The sequence below is a fragment of the Pelodiscus sinensis genome, chromosome 6, assembly GCF_049634645.1.
Source record: "Pelodiscus sinensis isolate JC-2024 chromosome 6, ASM4963464v1, whole genome shotgun sequence".
NCBI classification, from domain to species: domain Eukaryota; kingdom Metazoa; phylum Chordata; order Testudines; family Trionychidae; genus Pelodiscus; species Pelodiscus sinensis.
Genome location: NC_134716.1, coordinates 76,142,873 through 76,165,579, shown reverse-complemented (window position 1 = coordinate 76,165,579; position 22,707 = coordinate 76,142,873).

The window sequence follows — 22,707 nt, the reverse complement described above, 5'->3', positions numbered from 1 at the left end:
AAAAGCACTTTTTGCGGAAAAGCGTCCGTGCCAATCTAGACGCAGTTTTGTGTAAGAAAGCCCCGATCGCCATTTTCGCCATCAGGGCTTTTTTCCGCAAAACAGTTTTTAGCTGTCTACACTGGCCCACTTGCGCAAAAGCATTTGCGCAAGAGGGCTTTTTCCTGAGCGGGAGCAGCATAATATTTGCGCAAGAACACTGACAATCTTACATTAGATCGTCAGAGTTCTTGCGCAAATTCAAGCGGACAGTGTAGACAGCTGGCAAGTTTTTCCGCAAAAGCGGCCGCTTTTGTGGAAAAACTTGCCAGTCTAGATGCAGCCAAAAGGTTTAAAGGTAAGTGCTTTGCTGAATGCCCATCAAACAGCTCAGCACTTGTCAGAATCCGCACCATATTCCCTTAATTAGATGAACAGAAATAAAAAATAGATGATTTGTATCTTAAAATAACTCAGGGTATATCTACACTAACTCGATAGTTCGAGCTAGGTAGACAAATGAGGGCAACCGGAGTGAAACGAGGTGTAATGGTAGTTCAAATTAGAGATACTAATTCGAACTACCTACTCCATGCCGCATGTAGCCGCGGGCACCGAGTTCAGCCTAAGGGGGATTTAAAAATGGCGGCACCTGAGAAGAGGCAAATGAAGCCTGGGATGTTTAAATCCTGGGCTTCATTTGCAACTCCAGTTACCCTCATGTGCCTACCTAGCTCGAGCTACCGAGCTAGTGTAGACGTACCCCCACTGAGTTGTGCCAAAAGCAAATGGTGCAACTCTTGACCCCATGTAAATGAGTGCTCATTCATCCATAATCTTCTAGGTATCTTTAAAAAAGTCTAGACACCAGTAATAGTAGTTGTCATTTCAAAATAATGTGATTCATTTAAAAAACATTAAAACATAAGGTTGTTTGTTTTTATTTTTTAACAAGAGCTGCAGCTTAGAATTGTCCTTTAAACATAGGCAGCTAGATTTAGCTTTTGGTTTAGCACATGCAAAACCAGGGAAGCAAAGTGTAGAGAGAGAAGTGGGAAATATCAGTATTAGGCAGTGATCAAGTAAATAGGACATGGAACCTTGCTAGCTCCACCACTGACTTGCTGTGCAATCTTAAGCAAATCATTTAACTTCTCTGTGCTTCTATGTCCACAGTTGTAAATAGGGATAATTACAATGTTTATACATGGGATCTATCAGGGATGATCTAGCTTGTGCTTGGTCTTGCTGTGAAGGCAGGGGACTGGACTTGATAATCTCTCAAGGTCCCTCCTAATTCTAGTATTCTGTGATTCTATCTATGATAAAAAAGCTTTACGGAAATACCAAGTGTTTGTGTTTATTAAATTAAAGTTTTTCCTTAATTGTAGTGATGTAATGAGTAGGTTGCCCAATGTTCTGTGGATAAGGCCCTCAATCCAACCTTATATAATCAGTGCTGATTGCTGCCCAAGTTTTGTGAGAAATACTGAATAGTAAAGAAATAAGCTACCAAACCACCAGCATGTTCCTACTTGGTCAAAGGGAATCTGATCCAAAACTCACTGAAGTTTTGAAAGACTGATTTCAATGGGATTTGAATCAAGCCCAGTGTGAAAGCTGGCGGAACTGACATTAAAGTGACACTGGAATGATTTGTGGGCTGAGGAGGATCTGGACACTGGGGCTTCAGTGTCTGAGCATGCATGAGTTGAAAATAGGAGGTCTCAAAAGGCAGAAATGTAGACAGCCCTCTCGCAGCAGTAAGGAAAGCTTCTGCTTACAGAACACATACAATACCTACCAGAGGCACAAGTTTGTGCGCAATACTCTACTGACATGCCTGATCTGTTTCAAAGCTGGTTGGTCCCTATGCCAGTTCAATCTTTGTACCCTTTGCTGTGTATGCCCATCAGATGCCGGTTGTGGTGGAGGATTATTTCTATTGTTGGGATTTTATACCAGCCCTTAGGTATCTGTGGAAGCAACTCTAAAATAATTCATGGTCTAAAGCAAGGGTCTCAAACTCCCAAACCACAGGCCATTCCCAGCTGGAGCAATTTTGCAATCTAGCCCAGGACTCCCGGCAATCTGGGAGTGACCTGTCTGTTACCAGCCCCCAAGCGCCACCCCTTCCCACTATCACCCTTCTCTCTCTCCCCCATGGCACCCTGTCCCTTGAACACATGGCTTTGAGGATTGTGGGGGGGAGCGGTGCACAGCAAAAGAGGTCATGCCCTCCCACACTCCCCATGGTGGCAGGAGCCACAGGGGAAGTGGAGTGAGTGCACCCACCCAGGATGCTCTGCTTCACCCACAGTAGCAGGAGCTTCAGGTAGTGTTGGTGGGGCCCAACAGCTGCCACTATGTGGCATCAGGGACCCACCCACCCACACAATGATCCTCAAAGCTATGTGCTTGGAGGATGGAGTGCCATAGGGAGGAAAGGGTGGGATGATGGCAGGAAAGGGCAGGGCTTTGTGAATGGTAATAGAAAGACAATCTCCGCCTTCCGGAAGTCCCAGGCTGGATTGTGCAATCGCTCTGGCTTGAACTTGCCCACAGGCCAGGAGTTTGAGACCTCTGGTCTAAAGGAAAGATTATGACCTCTATTCCCTATCCCCACTATCTCTTCATGTGTCTGCTCTACCCCCAGCCCAGATATGAGGGTTGGGTAGTCTCTGGTTTTGCCCTTTTATTTGTACTGTACTCATGATTCATACTATACCTGGCAAGCAGCTTGTGTCTTTAGTCAGAATGTAGGATTATAGGAAAAGACTAAGAGTTGTTGCTATAATGGGTGAACACCTGCAATATTTCAAACTGTAACCATAATTTTTCTGTGATCAGAAAGGGAACTCTATGAAAAAACTACTTTTCATGGACAAATATCCACTTGCTTAAACTGCGCTAAAAATGGCATGTATTCCCATGCATTGTGATTTTATGTTTTCATTTTGAATGAGGTGCACAAAGCAAACTCTGACCCAAATCTATTTCTTTAGGTATTAATATAATAGGTAACGATCTGTGATGGATGGGAGTGGTACTGCTGGTACTGCCCTTTTCTAGACATCCTTCATTTAATTAAATTTCCTGTAAAGGCTTAAACCCTGAAACAGTAGGTATCCAGGAAGTGTTGGCACGGAGATAGGAGAGCAAATGGGAAGAGAGTGAGAAATTTAATTGAAAAACAGGTTCTGTCTGCTTCAGTTTTTTATGAGAGTTCAGAACAAGAGCTGGGAGAGAAATGGACTGATCCAGAAATAATACATGGATTTTCTAGCAATATCCATGTCCCCTCCCCCCCCCCCCCCCAAAAAAACACACTAAACTTTGGAACAACAAAGATGTATGTAGAACAGAGAATGTTTAGTTAGATGTGATCAGATTGTTTTCTTTATTTTCTGGTTCGTGAACTCTGTGCTGAACCCAGGTTACTGTAACTTTTAAACCACATTCCAGGGAAGCAATTCTCTGTGCTTTTAATCTGCCTTTTTTTTTCAGTTGCTCTATAATACCAAGTAAGCTTTACTAAATATATCTTCTTTGTTTTTGTTAATAAAAAAACCCTTTTTAAGACTATGATCTGATTCGTGTGTTCTAGAAGGCAGGAGATTCTGTGAACACGTCTGAGACTAAAAGTCAACTATTTAGAAATTACAATTTGTTTTCAAGCTCTCTCCTAAGGAAAGTTAAAGAGCTTAGGGCTACCTCACAGGAAAATATTTCCAAGTGCATCTTCCTGAGCTCTTAATGAGTTTTTGCATTTGAATGGTGGTAGCGTACCACCCAAAGTCAGGAGATCTGTGATTTTAGGGAATTTTTTAAGTAGAAATCTCTTGCTGGATTCTGCATTCAAAGTGCCAGGGTAGGGAACAACCTTGACATCATCTAATCTCATTAATAATTGCACTGGTGTAATTGAAATAAGAATCTGCCAAAAATGCATTTACTGTCAGCATTATCAGCTCTGAATCAATGCTGGGTATGCCCATCAATTCAAATAGTTGTTTATTCTGGTTAATTTAAATGTTCTAATTCCTTTCACTGTCACATTCTTCTTTCATGGGTAAACTATTTGCCTAGCTTCCCTCCCTAAAGAAACTTCAGGGGGGAAAAATTAGATTTCAGTTTTTAACTAGCATCGCCAGTACCACATCATAAGCACTTTATAATGACATTTCCATCTTTTGTATAGAAAACAATCCTATTCCCTGTTTGTCTGAAACATTCAAATTAAAGCTCGTGAAGAAGGGGAAAACTAGCAGTCAGATGGATGTATTCTGACATTTAATTATATATTAATAATTGTTCACAACAATGTTTCTTTTAATATCAGAATCCAAAGGGACCAGGACGCAAAGCCAAGCAGTGCTTGTCTTACCAAAATTGAGAATGTCGTGTAACTCTAACCTGAAAAGAGATGTCTAGAGAAGTTCCTCTTTTCTTATGAAACCTGTCCTATTTTTTCAAATATAGACAAATGTCAACTGAATTTTTTAAAAATTTAGGCACCTCTTCCTTGTAATGTAACAATGGAAGTTAAGAAGAAAATGAAGCTCTAAGGTGAGAAGACTGTTGAGTGGCATTGACTATTATGCTGGAATTCCCTTCCATCCAGTGAAATTGTACCAAATGCTGTAAATAATTTCTTCCTCTTTCCCACCCATTAAAGTGAAGATTGTGTTTCTAACTTTCTTTCAGGCTACCTACAGTTGGTGGAGAAAGGGGACTTGACTTATGTGATCATTTCAGGGAAACTAATATTTATCTGAGTCCAGAAATGCACATTTCACTTAAGATTAACTGCAAACTTATATTTTTGAAGTCTTTAAAATGTCACATGTCACTATATTTATTACATTGCTGTACTATGTCTCCCATGATGAGTCAAACTGTGTGCCACTATGAACTTATTGTTATCCTGTCCGCTCAATATGATGATGCCCTTCACTATTCAAATTAAGTATGAACTCGATGTCACAACTCCGAAGCCACTATTCATCAATTTTTTCATGGTATGGTTACATGCCATGACTTTTTCTAATGTGTTTATATCATCATTAATTTTACCTCCAGATATAGTAATACTGAGTGATATGATTTACAGCTTAATAGAATGACTTTTTAAAACACTGGATAAACTAGTAAATCACTTGTAAGAGCCTGAAGTTCTGCAGGTGGACTTAATTTTCTTCCTTTTTTTGAAATCCTAAGTGGCTTCCCTTAACTGATCTCATGTGACTTTGCTGGATTCCAGTATATATTTTTACTATGGTAATGTATAATCGGAGGGAAACTGCAGCCACCCATGGCTTTTTTTGAAACTTTCCATGCATAGGATACTATAAGCCACAGATGATATGTTTCAATGAAAATAAAATATTAATATATATTTATTATAAGGCATTTATAGTGGCGATATTAGCATGGATATTACATAGACTAAAATTAGTAATAATCCTCCAAAGCAATTGAATAGCATCCAGTAGACCAAGTGTTAAAAGATTTCAAGGTCTGTAGTTACTGAAAAGCCAGGCAAATGTGTCTCATATTTTTACTCTAAACGTTTGGGTTTGGTTTTATATCTAGTAGGAGAGAATCACAGAGGAAAACGTCCAGTGTGAGACTCCATGATGCCTGGTCATTGTTTCCTATTATCTTCACTCTTGGGACAGACAGCCAATTGTTCCTTCTGTCTTTTTGGGGCAAGTTGTGGTTTCTTCCTTCAAATTCCTCAAAGTCCACTTCTTTCATTTTGCTTTCCACCTTGCCTCTGATACTATCTCGTTCTCAGTTTGAAAACTTTCACTCCCCAATATTTGTAAGTTTTGATCATGAAATAATAGATTCCTACTAACATTTGTCCACTTTGCAATAGAATAAAGGTGTGGGGTTTAAAAAAAATTGGCAGGGAAAGGTGGGGAAGATAGGATCAGAGTTCCGTCATTTTAAAAATCTCACTACTTGATAAAGAAGGAACATAGGGATTTTCTAAGCTCTCACCAAAGTCCTGGAGTTGAGGAAATGAAACAATCCAGATAAGGATCTGACAACACCTTTCACAAGTAAAGTATGCACAGACAATTACTTGCTGTGAATATGATTAATGAAATTTTAACTTTGCACACAGTCAACCAATTCATCTTACAATAGTCTAATTTTTCTAGGAATGATGCATGAGGCAGGGATGTGTGGTCCAGAAAGAACAAGATTTGCAATTTTCTAAGATTCCCTAATCCTGTTTACCTGCTATCTCTCCCTAAACAGCTACTGCTTCCCGAGAAATTCAAAGATCCAGTAGCTTCTTCAAGTCTTTCCTCTGATTGCAAGAGTCTATGTTCACTCAGACAGGGAGCAGAAACAATACTTATGCAATCAATCCCAACAACCCAATGCAACACCAATTTTGAATATAAAGTATTGAATTCTTGTAGCAAAATGTCTCCAGTTCATGGGGGGGAGGGGGATTGTAAAAAAACTAATAAATAAATTCAAAGATCTGCTTAGGGACATTCCATGAGAAAGAAAAAAGAAACTTAATGATTGGCTAAAAATACCTTGCTTGGATTTGATAATAATAATGAATTATAATTAGCACCTTCATTTTCAAATGGCATCCCATGCAGCTTAGAGTGCACATACTTTCATTAGTCTGATCTACTTAGAGGTGTTTTGTGCTAGCTGAAGCTTAGAAAGTGGCCTTCTGTGGTTTTTCTGGGTAGAGTTCATTTGAGTAGCAAGGGCACTATTTCAAGAAGGTAGGGGGGCAGCAGCTATTTACTCTGGGACATGACTTGCTTTTCATCCTGTTTCCTTGATGTTAAGGGAGTGAGGGGAAAGTATTTGCATTCTCTAACACTGGTGTGAGAGGCACGCATGGATTGCAAGCATTTTTCCCTCACTCCCTTAGCATCCAGGGAATGAGATGAAAAGCAAGCCACATCCTGGAGTGCCTGGCTGTTGCCCCCTACCCTTCTGAAATGGCACCCTTGTTGAGTAGTCTATATTTGATATAACAAATATGTTTCTAACTCTGGAGACATTTGCATTGTGGAAAAATGGGCATAATCATTTGGCAAGAAAAAAAAAAGGAAGACGGCATTTGTGACTATTTGTTTAGGAGAAGAGATCAGTCTAGCAGATCACCATGATATGGAACCACTCTGACAACTAGTCTTGGTCTTTAAGCATTACCAGAAATATAAATAAATAGCAATACTAACTGACAGGCAAATGCTGTCTATTAGAGCTCTGTCAGGTATTGCACAAGTAGGTTGTATATTCTATCCTTACATAGTGGAAAGAAGACATACAGCTAAGTGTTATCAGAACTGATACAATGTTATGGCCCTTAGTTTCTCCCAGTACCCTCCAGGGGCTTTATACTTTATATTTCTGGATATAAGTTTAAATACGGGTTCTGAGTACTTTATAAGTACAAGTTACATGTGCATACCATAGGACAGACCCCATGGGAACCCTGAAATAAAAGGTTACAAAAGCTTTCTTTAGCTTTAGAATGATTCTGCTACAGGTTACATCAAATAGAAGTTTTCTGAAGTATTAGATTTTGGTGCCATAAACTAAGTCTAATTTCTGATATTTTGTTTCCCAAAGAGACAGTTTTGGTTATTAGGAAAAAATATTCTGGATATCTAGTCCATCTTCTGCCTCTACAGGACTCTCTCCTAGTCCTTCTAGTGCTTTTTCCATAAATGTCTCGTGAACTCAGATTTTTATGGTCCCAAAACACTGGAACTAGACAACTAGAACAGCAGGTTTGAATTTGTAGGTTTAACCACAATACTACGTTAAGAAAATAATCTCCTGCTCTTTTTTTCTGACCACTGCAGGGGATGGAACCATTTTGTCTGGAACATTTGCTTGTTTCTTGTGAAAAACTGAAAAAACACTTTAGGCTTGTTGTGAAAAAGGCTTTGTTACTTAGAAGTTTAACAGGCATGAGCAATATTCTTCTTTGACTGATTGTAATGTACATCTGCTAGTGTTTAAAGAGTAAACTTTTAGGGTTTAGTCCTAATGAAGCAATGCTCCACACAGCTGCATAGCTTACAGAAGATGTCATTCAGACACTTTCTAATGATGTCTGAGGGCATGTCTACACTATCAGCTTAAATCAACTTCAATTAAGTTGACATTCAACTACCTCAGAAATTAAGTGGGAAATGTGTGTCCACAGCACACTCCTTGTGTCGCTGGAGTGCGTCCTCACTAGCAGCATTTGCATTGATGTAGAAAGCAGTGCACTGTAGGTAGCTATACCACAGTGCAACTTCCTGCAGGGAGTTTAGGAAAGGGCTTGCAAAGCCTCATGGAACCAAAACATTCTTGTAGATGAGACAGGGAACATGGCTCCATGAACAGTTTTCTCTCTCTCATGATTTAATGTGGAATGCACGTTTCTTGCCTTTTTTCAAAAGGCTGTCATAGCTGCATGTATGCCATATACTGAGGTGCATGGAAATGGAAATGGAATTCAAATGGAATTCAAAAGTTCCTGGCCCTTTATCAGGGATAATTAAATTGTTTCTGTGTACCTGGCTGCTGCGTGCTGTGCAGTGGAGTTGAAAATGTTTGGAAGAGCAGTCACAGCAGAGCTTTTTGGGATACCTCCGGGGGGACAGTTAGGTCGACATAAGCAACACAGTGTCTAGACTGCCTCTCCATCACCCTAACAACCTTGAGTTAAGCACCACACCTCTCGTGGAGGTGGAATAATTAAGATGATGTAGCAGGTGAGTTATGCTGGCAGAAGGGACCTGTTAGTGTAGACATATTCATTTCTAGGTCAATGTAGGAAGATTATGTTGATCTTACTATGTAGTATAGACCAGGCCTTGAACATATTTTGCACACTTTTACCCAACAGCTGAGATACACTTCAAAGTTTAAATGTATTGACTGAACTCACAGAATCTGTTTGGAAAATCTTCAGTAGCTGGATGAAAGTAAAAGAAGTCAATAAACTTATGGATGGACTAAGTTTCTAATGAAGAAGTGGTTCATCTGTTGATCTGAAGAAGTGGGTTGTGCCCACGAAAGCTCATGATACCATCTACATATTTTGTTAGTGTCTAAGATGCTGCAAGACTATTTGTTATTTTTTAAGTTTTTCCAGTTACAGACTAACTCAGTTACCCCTCTGAAGCTTAAGTGTCTAATATGCATCAGCAACCACTTTTTTGTGTGAGTTGTGTTAATTCTGTTTCTCTTCTCTTTTATACTTTTATGATCATAATTTACTCCTGTCAGACTGATCATAGCCCACAGCAGTTCATTTCTCCAACTCTCTCTCCTGCTACTTCGCTGCATTTGTTTAGCTGACTTGCTTTTCATGCAAGCGGAGCTGTTGCTTGCTAAAACTGCTGGGCTTCTCATGAATTCTTATTGTCACAAGGGATATTGATAGGTTACTAATGTTTATTCCATATGCAAATTGTTCCAAAATTTCTACCTCTGGAGAAATGATCAAATTTGTTTTACAATCACAAAGGCTACATCTACACTGCACGATTATTTTTGAATAAGCTGTTCCAGAAGAAATACTCCAAAATAGCTTATTTCGAAATAGCTCGTCTACACTACAGGGAAGCCTAGAAATTAGTTCAAGTAGGCTACCCTAATGTGGACACACTTCCTCCCAGGAAACACTGAGGAGTAATTACTTTGAATGGTCCGGAGGAGGAGCTATTTCAAAATAGCAGCAGTAGAGCATCCACACTACTGTTATTGCGAAATAGCTATTTTGAAAGAGGCATTATTCCTCATGGAATGAGGTTTACAAATGTTGAAATAAGCCGGCCGTTATTTTGAAATTATCTTGAAATAACGGATTACCTGTGGAGACACTCGCATAGTTCTTTCGGAATAATAGACATTATTCCGAAATAACGCTACTGTGTAGACATACCCTAAATGTGTTTGGTTATTTAAATCACTTTCTATTTTTTGCCATAAACTCAAACTGAAGCTGCTATAAATCTTACATGACCTATAAATGGATTTCCCATCAAGAAGGATTCAACTTAAGCCACTAATGAACAATGTTGAAAGAACAAGAAAAGGCAGGCAATTTCTGTTACAAGTTAACTACAGGCAGTCCCCGGGTTACATGGATCCGACTTACATCGGATCCCTACTTACAAACGGGGTGAGGCAACCCCGGACTAGCTGCTTCTCCCCAGCAGACCAGGGAGACACGAAGCTAGCGCCCCCCCCCCCCCCCCCAGCAGACCAGGGAGACGTGGAGCGGCTTTTCTCAGCAGACACCTCAGCTTGAGAATAAAGGACTGAGGGAAGTGAGGTGTGGGAGAATAAAACTGAGCTCTGGAGAAATGTTTGGCTAGAGTTTCCCCTACAATATGTACCAGTTCCAACTTACATACAAATTCAACTTAAGAACAAACCTACAGTCCCTATCTTGTACGTAACCCGGGGACTGCCTGTATTGGCCACATCCTCCCCATCATTCTTAATACATCCTTGATATACATCAGAACACTTTCTACAGACTATTGTGTTAATTTTTTATGTAACCTACCATTAACAAGAACTGGAATCCTTCAGAATTATTACACAAAATAAGTCTTAATCCACTTAATATTCTATGTTATCTCATTCTACAGCTGTGTGTAGCCTTGCAATTCCCAGTCTCACTGGCATTCCATGAAGTTTCCCTTTGGTTGATTTCATGCAAAACTGCAAACTATAGATTCATAAATAGTCCATGTTTACATGAATACAAAATCTCACGTTTACTAATTACTGTGACTGCAGTTTATTGCTAATTTGCAGCCCCTGTCCTGGAGTTTGTCTAAGGTCACATGAGAAGTGGGAAATCTCTAGTTAGGGACAGAACCATTTTGCAGATCCATCTGTAGCAGGTTAATATTAGATTGTAATCTATAAAAAGGTGGAAGGATAGGTATAGCAGAGCTGGTTGGAAAAAGAGATCCTCCCAATTTTTTTGTCAGATTTTGAAATTTCAATAATGTAGTTAGCTAAAGATACAATGTGGTGCAACATGTCTAGTAAGCAAGTCTAATCAGAGGACATTCTCACTAGAGCTTAACACTATATATTTGTTGTCTATGCAGTTCTAACTTTAATTCAAAGTCACCCATTTACTATGTTCTACCCCAGGCTATTTTAATGACAGTCTCTTGCTCCACACCCTGGAATAGCTGCTGCATAGCTACATTTAACTGGGACACTTTGGTTGTCAGAGTCCTGGATTCATTTGATATGAGCTGGGGACAAATCTTTTCCAATGGAAATCCCAGGGCTATGGAAGCAGTTTTCAGAGAGAGCCCAAAGTTTTAATGATTTAAACTGAATATTTAATGCATAGTTTATTGACTTAAACGATATATTTTTATTAGTCTCCAAGGTGCCGCCGAACTAATCATTGTTTTTAAAAGTGTAAGGTGCTGCAAGGCACAGGCAGTCTGCTTACGGACAGGGAAGATGGCAACTCCACCTGGTATTTTAACCTCTCAATAAGAGACTATTAAGGGAGGAAATGAGATGGAAGAGGTATGCTCTTGTTGCAAAGTCTCCAGATACTATAGCAACGATGACTGTTTCCAAAATGCATGTAGTGTATAGGTACATAGATATTAAAATGCATAGATATTAAAATTAATAATATTTGTAGGTTAGATTGTGCTTTAACTTGTGTCGGAGATGGGGAATATGGGCTATGGAAGCAGAGTTGGAATGATTCCCCCAGCCCTGGCAGATCAAGGAGATCCAATGGCACTGAGATTTATGAATCAAGAGGAAGGAAAGGAAGAGATGCCAGTTGCCTCAAGTCAGAATGAGAGCTATGTCCCTACAGCCACGTGTTTTGACTAGTCTAGTTTTTGAACTGTGAGCCCATTCAAGGGTAAATTTGTATATTAACTTGCATTAAGGCAAGCTTCCATATTAAATTATTATAGACTCACTGCCAGAAGCATCAAGAGTTTAACAAATGACAGAGGTATTCAGAAGTTGAGACTCCCTGAATATTACTAAGAAAAACATATAGAAATTACAACCATGAATTATTTCTGATAGTATGCAGTAAATTAAAATAAAACATAACTCTGCCTTGCATAAATGCACACCAATGCAAATAAGAGCTTTACAGTCAGATCCAAAGACACCAAGCATCAGGCAGAGACATGTTGGGAACATCACAGAAAATGTGATGTTTTCTCTCCATTTTTGTGCTGCGCTACTGTGATGAAATTGTTCCATAGCGTGACCTAGGCTGAACTGAAAATTAAATCTGGAGTGGTTCAGGTTGGGTGTAGGAACTTCTTATGGAAGGAAAATAGCTCTTTTAAAATATTTGTTTGCTTGTTGCTGTGAATTATTTTTTAACTTGGTCTCCAGCCTTGCTTGCCTTCATTCTGCATCAGTGACTTTCTCTTGAATTTCACTGATAATAACATGTAAGGTTTCATTTTTGCTACTTAAACTCTCTGCTAGCTTTCTACCTTCAGTAACTGCTTTTGAGTTTCTTTGTGCTTGCTAGAGACAGGAGTTCCCTTCCGTAGGATTGTGAGTAGGAAGATGGTGCCAATCAGCTGCATGATGGATGTTGATTAACTGCAAACTGTGAAATAGCTTTGTGTCCTATCACCATCTTTTGTTCCGAGGCTTGACAGGGAGGAGAAGGTTCAGAGTGGGCAAGCTTAGCCCACATAAGAGCAGAGTTATTGCCAGCTCAGTTTATGTTATGCAGCAGATCCTCTGCTAGCATACTGCCAGAGACGCATGACTTCCAGTTTTCTTTTAAATGTCATAAGTGATGAGACTTTCAACATTTCTCTTGGAAGACTGTTCTCCAACTCAACAGATGTGACACTCAAAAAGTTTTTTTCCCTAATATTCAACCTGAATTTTTCTTTTTTAAAATATTCACCAATGATTGCAAGTTATATTTCTTTGTTCCATTCATCTTCATACTGGGCATGTACAACTTTCAAAAAATGAGTAGTACTACGTTCATCCCCAAAGGCTCCAATCGGAATTGGGGCTTCTTTGTGCTAGTTGCTATGCAAACATTTGCATGAGCATATGAGTTGCTATGGTCATGATCTATTAAGTCTTGATTCTTTAGCTCAAGCTGTAGCTAAGTTCCCAGTGTGTCTGCAAGATGGTGGCTGTCATGTAAGCAGGGGATTCATCCACGATTCAAACCACTGTGGGGGGCTCAGAATGAGCTCCTTTGGAGCCAAGTAAGTATGCAACCTACTAGTACGTCTGGGTTTGAATCAGATCCACAAAGTGGGATGTTGCACAAGCTGTAGCAAATCATGCTTTTATTTCTGAAGGCCTCCAGTTCACTCTTCAATGTGTTGACAAACATAGCAGCCATCCCATCTACACTAGGATTTTTGTGTCATTTCCCCTCTGTTGGGACAACCAAGTCCGCTCCATCCATAGCATCTATTGATGATGGGGTTGCTATCATTGATTAGGATCCAAGAAACTGTCCATGTTTTAAGCTCCATGTTGACGAACTCTACTAAGAGCAGAAACAAAAAACAGGACTATGTAGCACTTTAAAGACTAACAAGATGGTTTATTAGGTGATGAGCTTTCTTGGGCCAGACCCCACCCCAGAGCCTACACCCTCATCCATAGCTCTTATCCCATCTTGCACCCCAAACTTCTGTCCCAGCCTACAGCTCCCTCCTGCATTCTGAACCCCTTATTTTAGCACCCAGAATCTAGGGGACCCCACAAAATCTAATTGGTCTGGGCCCCCAGAAGAGTTAATCCAGCCCTGACACCAATGCGCCACATATTTCTCGCTTCTCCTTGTCCGCTCTTCCGGGGAAGGAATAAGCAGTCAAGTAGCTCTGCTTGCTCATGTAGTTTTACTTTAAGGTCTGGGTGGCCCACATAGTAGTGTAAAGAGGTCGGGGTGTTTCTCCCTTTTATCATTTTGCAGGAGTGTGCAGTCCAAATCGCAACTTACCCCAAAGGTAAAAGAACAGATTGCCTTACATGAGGTTTAGACTTCACACATTCATTTCAAGGTACTTGATGCATTAATCCCTAGTGCCAGCTAGCTATACTGTGCTGTAGTTAATCCTGATACTATATTAGAGTTAATACACAGTAGCAGGAAGAATCTCATTATTCCAGCTTTCTTAACTAGTATCGCAGGCAAGAGGAAATGTGTATGATGCAATCCCAGGATGCTAGTGCTCAACACTAGGTTCACACAGTACTTTATGATTTTCACACCGCAGTATTGTGCTTCAGATCACTCCCATTTAAAATGAGCAATGAAAACTGGTATTAGATATGTTCATAATAAAGTTTGTCCCTCCTTATTTGATTTATGGGAAAGGGAAAGCAAAATGTTAACAGCTATTCAGTAGAACTTCATTTCTCAAAGGTTGAAATTTTTCACTTAAATGTACAGGCTTTATTTGACTCTGCTTTCATCTTCTGGTGCAATATGGATAGCTGCACTGCAGGGGGAATTCACCCCCAATAAAAGGCAGAGTGAGTTCCAACACATTTCTATTGCCTCTGTGACTCTATAAGAGGGCTACTGGCCCAGACTGTCCAGGCAATGCTCTGAATTAGCGCATCCTGCGCAATTGCCCATCCACTCACTGACCAGCACTGCCTACCGTTGAAACTGCTTTAATAGGTTGCAGCGCATTCCTGTCCCCTCTAAAAGTTGTGTTGTATTTCCATATCCTGCCTTCCACATAGATTTCCTACAGCTGGGATCCTGTGCCTCAGTGTTCCAAGGTCACTGAGCAAAATTTCTGCTTTGAAAATGATTTCCTTAAACGCATGTATAAAAGGAACATCCAGCCCCACTCCCTTAGGATCTATCTACACTAAAGCGTTATTTCAAATTAGCTTATTTCAAATTAGTTAATTCGAAATAAGCTAATTTGAAATAACGCATCTAGACCAAAACACTACTTCGAATTAGCATTTTGCTAATCGAATTAGCATGTCCACACTGATTGGATGCTGGGTCACATTTAAGGCCAGCTGAAACCAGTTCCAGCAGGGCATCAGGTCAGTAGTTGCTTTGTGTGGTTGCTATCTGAGGCTATCTGAGGCTCATGCTTAAAGGGACCCACCCCCTGGACAGCCAGTTCTCAGCTTTTCCGCTTGCTTGCCTACCTTGCGGAGGGACAGCAAAGCATTTTCCTCTATGGCTGCCTGTTTCAGTCATTCTCACTGGGGACACCTCAGCAGTTGGCACCAGAGAGCCAGAGCTGCCCCTGAGCATTCTGGTACAGTTTTTGGATTTGTGGCTGCAAGCCTGGCAGCAATGGCTGGAGGCTGCCTGGCACCATCTCGTGCACAATAGCCCCTGCCCCTCTCTCTGGCCTCCCTGGAGGCCATGGAGGTGTCGCAGGAGCGCCCGGATGCCAGTGTGCCCCGCTGCATCTGGCGTCTGGACACCAGCAGCGACTGATGGGACTGCATCATCCTGGAGTGATGGGGAGACCAACAGTTGACCCAGAACTTCAGGATGAAGAAGGACACCTTCCTGGAGCTCTGCGAGTGGCTCGTCCCTGCTCTGCAGTGACAGGTCACTTGCATGAGGCCCGCCATTCCCCTCCACAAACGGGTGGCCATCACCCTATGGAAGCTCTCCATGCCGGACAGCTACCGATCTGTCGGGAACCAGTTCGGCGTGGGGAAATCCACCGTTGGAGCTGTGCTCATGCAGGTACGGCACTCACCGGCCACTGGGCCAGGGGGAAGGGGAAGTTACAAGGAGGGGATGGGCTGTCCCAGGGAAAACAGGGAGGAGGAGGCAAAAGTGCCCTGCACGGGAGGGTTTGGCCTGTCCCAGCCGTATTACACACCGCCCACGGTGGCCAGGATTGCAGCGGGTGTTGCTTCTGGGAGTGGGACGCTGGGCAGTGCCAGGGAACGAACACTCCCAGGCACCTGAGCACCCCAGTGATTCTCGGTTTTGTGTGTCTCTCTGCAGGTGGTCAAAGCCATCAACAGAGTGCTGCTCTGCAGGGTTGTCCACATCACTGACCTGGATGCAGTCATCCAGGGGTTCGGTGCCCTCGGCTTCCCCAACAGTGGGGGGTGATCAACGGGATGCACATCCCCATCCATGCCCCGGAACACCAGGCCACCCTGTATATCAACAGGAAGGGCTACTTCTCCGTGATCCTGCAGGCCGTGTCTGACCACCGGGGCCAGTTCACGGACATCAATGTGGGCTAGTCCAGGAAGGCATACGATGCATGGGTGTTCTGCAACTCCTCCGTGTGCCAGAGGCTGCATGCCAGGACCTTCTTCCCCAACTGCCACATCAGGGTTGGGAATGTGGACATGCCAGCCCGTGCCTGCTGGAGAATGTGGCCAACTCCCTACAGCCCTGGCTGATGAAGCCATACTTGGAACACCTCAACCCCTCCCGGCAGGCCTTCAATGCCAGGCTCACCAGGGCCCGCATTGTGGTGGAGGTGGCCTTTGGATGCCTGAAAGCCTGCTTCAGATGCCTTCTCACCTGCTTCGACCTCGCAGAGCACAATATTCCTCCCATGGTGGCAGCATGTTGTGTGCTGCACAATTTATGTGAGAGGAAGGGGGAGGCTTTCCTGCCAGCCTGGATGGCTAAGGCGGAACACTTGGCTGGCCTGTACATGCAGCCCTGCACCGACGCCATCTGGGAAGCCCAGCAGGGTGCTGTCCGGATCCAGGAAGCCCTGCGGGAGGGGTTCCAGGTGGAGGAGGACTGAACTCTCCCTGGCATGCCCCACTGGGACCTTCTTCCACCCTCACCTCCTTCCTCTTCCCTCTCCATAATTCCCCTTCCTAATGTAAAATAAAAACACCTGTTTTTCCAACAAATATGTCTGTTTATTTCTCAGAACTGAGGTGGGGGAGGGGTGAATGAGGGTGGGAGAGGGGAGGAGGAAACCTGGGAGGAGGGAGCTGGAAGTGGGAGGCAAGGGGAGGAAGGGAAGGGAAAGCTCAGGGTTCGGGGTCTTGCTGGCTCTCCCATTTCTCAGCACTGCGGGAGTGGGGGCGCTGGGGGGAGTGGGTGGGGCAGAAGGGATGGAGGGGTGGAGGAAGCGGGAGGGGGAACAGGGGTGGAAGGAGGAGCAAGAGCTGGGGTGGCCGCAGGGGTTGGAGCAGGAGGAGGCAGGAACCTGTCCACCAGGATCTGGAGGTGGCCTTGGAGGGCATGGCTCTGCTCCTCCAGTGCCTGCGAGCTCTGCTGCCACAGCCGCAGGTCCTCACGGACCTAGTGCTCCTGGCTGTGGAGCTGCTGCCCCAGTAGCCACAGGTGCTGCTGCTGGTACTCCTCCTGGTTTTGGGTGCACCTGCTGGCCTGGGTGAAGGTGGCTGGTCCAGGCGGGGTGGTGTGCCCTGCACTCGCAGGTGCTGCGGTTGTGGTGAAACAAGAGCAGTGGTCAGTTCTCCCTGGGGACACAGTGGGTGAAACCCAGCCCCCCTCTGCAAGGCGAGGTTAGCATGTGGGGAACGGGCCAGGGCCCCTGCATGACACCCAGCTGCTACTCCATGGTGGGCAAGGCCTAGGCTCATGGTCCCTGGGCTCCCTCTCCCCCTCCCCACAAAAGGGGACCATGATGGCTCTCGCATGTGGAGCCCTCCCCGACCTCAGATGACACCGCTGATGGGCTCTGTGGGATGACTTGAGGGTCCTGGGTGCTGGGCAGGCTCCCTGCAGGTTTCTGTGGCTCCTCGCTGTTGTCCTCCTCGTCTTCCTCCTCTTCCCCTGTTTCAGGGGCTGGGCCCCCTGCCCCAGGGTCGATCACCACCCTGGGGGCACAGACTGTGTGAACCCTCAGGATGCAGTCCAGGGCCTCATAATGAGGGCAGGTGTCTGGGTCAGCCCCTGGTTGGGAGCCCCTGGTGTAGGTCAGCTACAGGTCTTTAATTTTGTAGCATACCTGCTCCTGGCTGCGCAGGTGGCCTCTGGTGGCCAGGCTGACAGCCATGCGGTTGTAGACGGCCACATTCCTGTGCCTAGTGTGGAGATCGTGGACATTGGAGGCCTCCCCCCAAACCTCAATGAGGTCCATGATCTCTGCACTAGACCAGGCAGGTGCCCATCTTTTTCGGCCCCTGGCAGGCTCCTGAGAGCCGCCAGCCTGGTCCTGGGAGGAGATGGAGGGCTGGGTGGTAGCAGGTGGCTGGCTCATAGTGTGCCAGGTGCAGGGTCTGCTGGCTGGATGTGGCAGGCTGGCAACTGTGGCCAGAATCTGCCCCTTTAAGGGCTCCGGGGCTGGGAGGGGGGCAGAAGAGTTTTCCTGGTTTGGCCCAGAGTGGCCACCAGGGGAACCTGGGAAGGGCTAGCCTCCAGCTAGTTTGAATTAAGTGGCTACACAGCACTTAATTCGAACTACTTAATTCGAATTAGGCATTACTCCTCATAGAAGGAGCTTTACCAAGTTCTAATTAAGCACTCTGCTAGTTAGATTTAAATTCGAACTAGCGGTTTGTATGTATAGCCGCTATTAAAGTTAATTCAAACTAATGGCTGTTAGTTCAAATTAACTTTGTAGTGTAGACATGCCCTTAGAATTCTTGGCTCTTTTACACGTGCAGTGGAGCTTTTTTGTGCTCTTCAGCAACCCATTTAAAAAAATGTGGGCAAGGTCCCTTATGTTACCCAAAAAGATCTACAGCTGCCCATTTGGTCGGTGTGCCTCTGTGGCATCTATTTAAAATGTAAGCCTGTAAATCCAGGGATAGCTACAGCACACATTATTTATAGAAGCATTTACCCATACAAAAGACTCTGTATAGTTCTTTCTTTTAAGAACACTAGAAAATTATAGAAATAGTAACACCACATAAGAATAAATAAATCAAACTTCTGATCATCTGTGTGAAAATGACAATGGCTATTAAGATCCTAGAGACAATACCCTAAGAGAAACTGACAATGTAGAACCAAACATGATCGCAAATAGAACAACAGTGCTAAAAGGAGCTGTAGAGCAATGAACCTATATTATCTTTGCACCTGGTAAAAATAAAATCAATCTAATAAATTCTGGCTTATCCAATATATGGTACAGACTTAAAAACATATTAACATTTCATTATTAAAAGCTTTAAAAACTGTCTGGTCAAGAGAATAATTTCTGATAAATTACTGGCATCTAAATTAATTTAATTAGTCATCTTTCAGTGTACTGTCTTCATGCCCACAGAAAAGAAAACCATGATTGAAATATGTCAAATCAATTGTTCAACATCAGATAGTTTGACTCTTGATGTGTAACTGCCTGCTCTAGTGTCTGAACAAGAGTGCATAAACTGCATCCCTCTCTTGCGTAGAGAAACTGAAGTCCTCAAGGTGTTTTGCCTACGGCAGCATATGGCATTTTGTTCAGAGTTCATAACACTTTACAAAGAAAGATAAATATTACTATTTTCATTCCACAGATGGGGAGACCAAGGTACTGAGCTTAAGCAACACAGGGTATGTCTACACTACCCCGCTAGTTCGAACTAGCGGGGTAATGTAGGCATACCGCAATTGCAAATGAAGCCCGGGATTTGAATTTCCCGGGCTTCATTTGCATAAGCCGGGCGCCGCCATTTTTAAATCCCGGCTGGTTCGAACCCCGTGCCGCGCGGCTACACGCGGCACGAACTAGGTAGTTCGAACTAGGCTTCCTAGTTCGAACTACCGTTACTCCTCATTCCACGAGGAGTAACGGTAGTTCGAACTAGGAAGCCTAGTTCGAACTACCTAGTTCGTGCCGCGTGTAGTCGCGCGGCACGGGGTTCGAACCAGCCGGGATTTTAAAATGGCGGCGCCCGGCTTATGCAAATGAAGCCCGGGAAATTCAAATCCCGGGCTTCATTTGCAATTGTGGTATGCCTACATTACCCTCCTATTTCGAAATAGGAGGGTAGTGTAGACATACCCACAGAGAGTAAGTAGCAGGCCCATACTCTAACTACTCGGACATGCTGCCTCAATAAGAACTAGAGAGCGAGATTGTTCCATAGAGAGAGGAAATAAAGAAAAAGATTATATACCCAGGCCAAATAAACTGCACAAGAGCCCAGTCCTGTGTGTAATCTATCAAGACTGAATATTTTAAAATGGTTTTTGTTCTATAATTTATCAAGTAATTATGAATTCTAAAAATCAGTTATGCATAATTTCCAAAAAGAAGCTATGTGTTTTCCATGAAAAAACATTTTACATTAGATATACGCTTATGGTAGTATGTAGGGTATATGTAGCCTTATGGTAGTATGTAGGGTATATGTAGCCTTTCCACATTTGGTGAGGTGCTGGAGTCTTTCCTTGCTGCCTCCATCTGCCAGAGCCTTTCTTCATTGATGGAGTCTTTCTTTGCAGTGTAGACAGTGGAGGTGTGTAATGAGAGCTATGTAGGCTACATACTCTAAAGATTGAAGTATGTCTTTACTGTACTCATTCTAAGTAGTGCATCACCATGTATATTGTTATTTATACCTGTGCTAAGAGTGGGCTCTCTGCTCTGTACTCTACATGCAGCCAGGAAGTGTGACATAGTGTTAGAATTCCATTAACATCATAACTACAAAGGTCTTTAAACAAAGCAACAATAGAGTTAAGACTCAATACATTCTTCTTCCTCACAGGGTGCAGGGTATGCATCTCGAAGCGGACTATGGTTTGTTATGCCTCTTACTGGGGTCAATATAAAACATCCATTGATGGGCCCTTCATCACTGTGGTTCTAGTACAATCTGTCATTTTGGTTGGGTTTTGTACCATTGGGTTTTTTTCTTTGTTTTGTTTTGCCTTTGAACTTACTACTCCTATGGTTTTTGCTTTTATAGAAAGAATAGTACATTGTAATTTTCCTCTAGGGCTTAAAACTAGTGTCTGCAAAATCTACTAACTGGGAGAGAAAGTTTTGGAAGAAACTGTGATTTACAAATATTTATAATGTCAATTAGGTTAAAAACTAGGAATTTTGATTCTCATAAGGAAATTAGCGTGAAAACTAAGGCTCCAGTCTCAGAGCAATGTAAATAGCCTAATTACTGGTGTGAAATGTTACTCATATTGAGCTAAAGACTGTCACAACCTTTACGTGGCTGCATGGTGTAGTCAAGTTTGTCACTCACCTGCTGGGCTCTGCTCAGATTGTACCAGCTGTGGGAAGTATAACAGAGGTTACTCACCTGATGTTCCCATCCTGTGCAAGTGGCTGAGGAAGGGCTGAAGAGTGGGAGGAGCCATCAGCAGGGCAGTCAGCTAGACATATATGGGGAATGAACTACTTCACACAAAGGGTTGAAGTAATGTATTTCTCAGGGGATAAGAAAGGGAGGGATTGCTCCTCTGAGGGTGTGTCAGCACTATAATTGGGAGAAGGGGTAATTGCAGCCCAAGGAGACATACCTGAATTATCTTTAACTAGCTAGTTTGGGTCTTGGAGCAGCAAAGCTGCAGAAGTACCTGCTTCACCACAGGCTATACAGACCCTCCCAGAACCCTGGAGCTAGACTGCACTAAAACATGCACTGCTCCATACTCAAGATTTAACCACGCTAGGTTAAAGTTAGTTTGGATATGTCTACACTAACTGCAGTCACATAGTCTGGCCTGCTTTTGGGGCTGTGCAGTTAACCATTTCCCCTTGCTTAAGGCAGACTGCAAATTATAATCCTGCTGTTATGATGGTGTAGCATATTGTGATGGTTGCATTTTAGCTGCTTTGTGCACAGTTGTTTGTGTAGCACCATGTATTCTTTGAAGTTCAGGGAAATGTTGTAAGTATTATGCCTTAGCAGAATAGGTGAATGATTTGTAAAGGATATATTTTTCAGTGAATTTTTCCTCTTTTTGTTCCATTTTTTCTGTTCCTTTATTGAAACCAGGTTGTAATTTTCTCAGATTCATTTGTCATTTGAAATTATTCACTGTGTAATTTCTGTGAATAATTCTTAGTTTGTAGCTCATTAATGAGCAGTTTGTTGTGTGATTCTGATATTCGAAATTTGAGCTGTTTTGCTTTAGCACATTGGTCATACTGACTGTTTCTGTATCACTTTGGGTGAATATAGCTCTTAGAATCAGATTTCTGATGCAAATACTAATTCTAATTAACTACCTGCAAATATTCTGCTTTATTCAATTAAAAATGTACTGTTTTGTCAAGTATTCCTGCCAAATAAACTCACTTCCTAGATATTTGCTAGAACACTTGCTAGAATATTCAGAGGAAACATAAACAAAAGGTAATCTGATTACAGTCAAATATATTTATTTTAAAATTTAACAAACATGATGGTCACATCTCTCCCTGTCCCTGTCTAGATTTTTAACCATGCTAATGATTATTATTATCACCTTATCTAATAAGTTAGACTTGGAAAGGGATTTGAATATTTTTCTGACCAACTATCACATTTAGACTGGAATTGGGTGTTTACCCATTCTATAGGGTTTGGGGTTTTAGTTTAGTAATGATAAATATTGTGATAGATGACAGTTCATCTCAGTTAATTGCACTAAAAGCAAAAGGGCTTATTCCTAAGGAAAATTCACAGCTTGTATAAATACAAATCTTTTTCTTTTCAATTTATATAGTAAGCCATTCTTAGTCTAAAGGATCATTCTGTCTACAGTCACAGTCCTTGGTAAGCTGCCAAACACAATAGGGCAATAATTAACATGTGCCAGGGATTCATCAACATGCACAGTAGTAG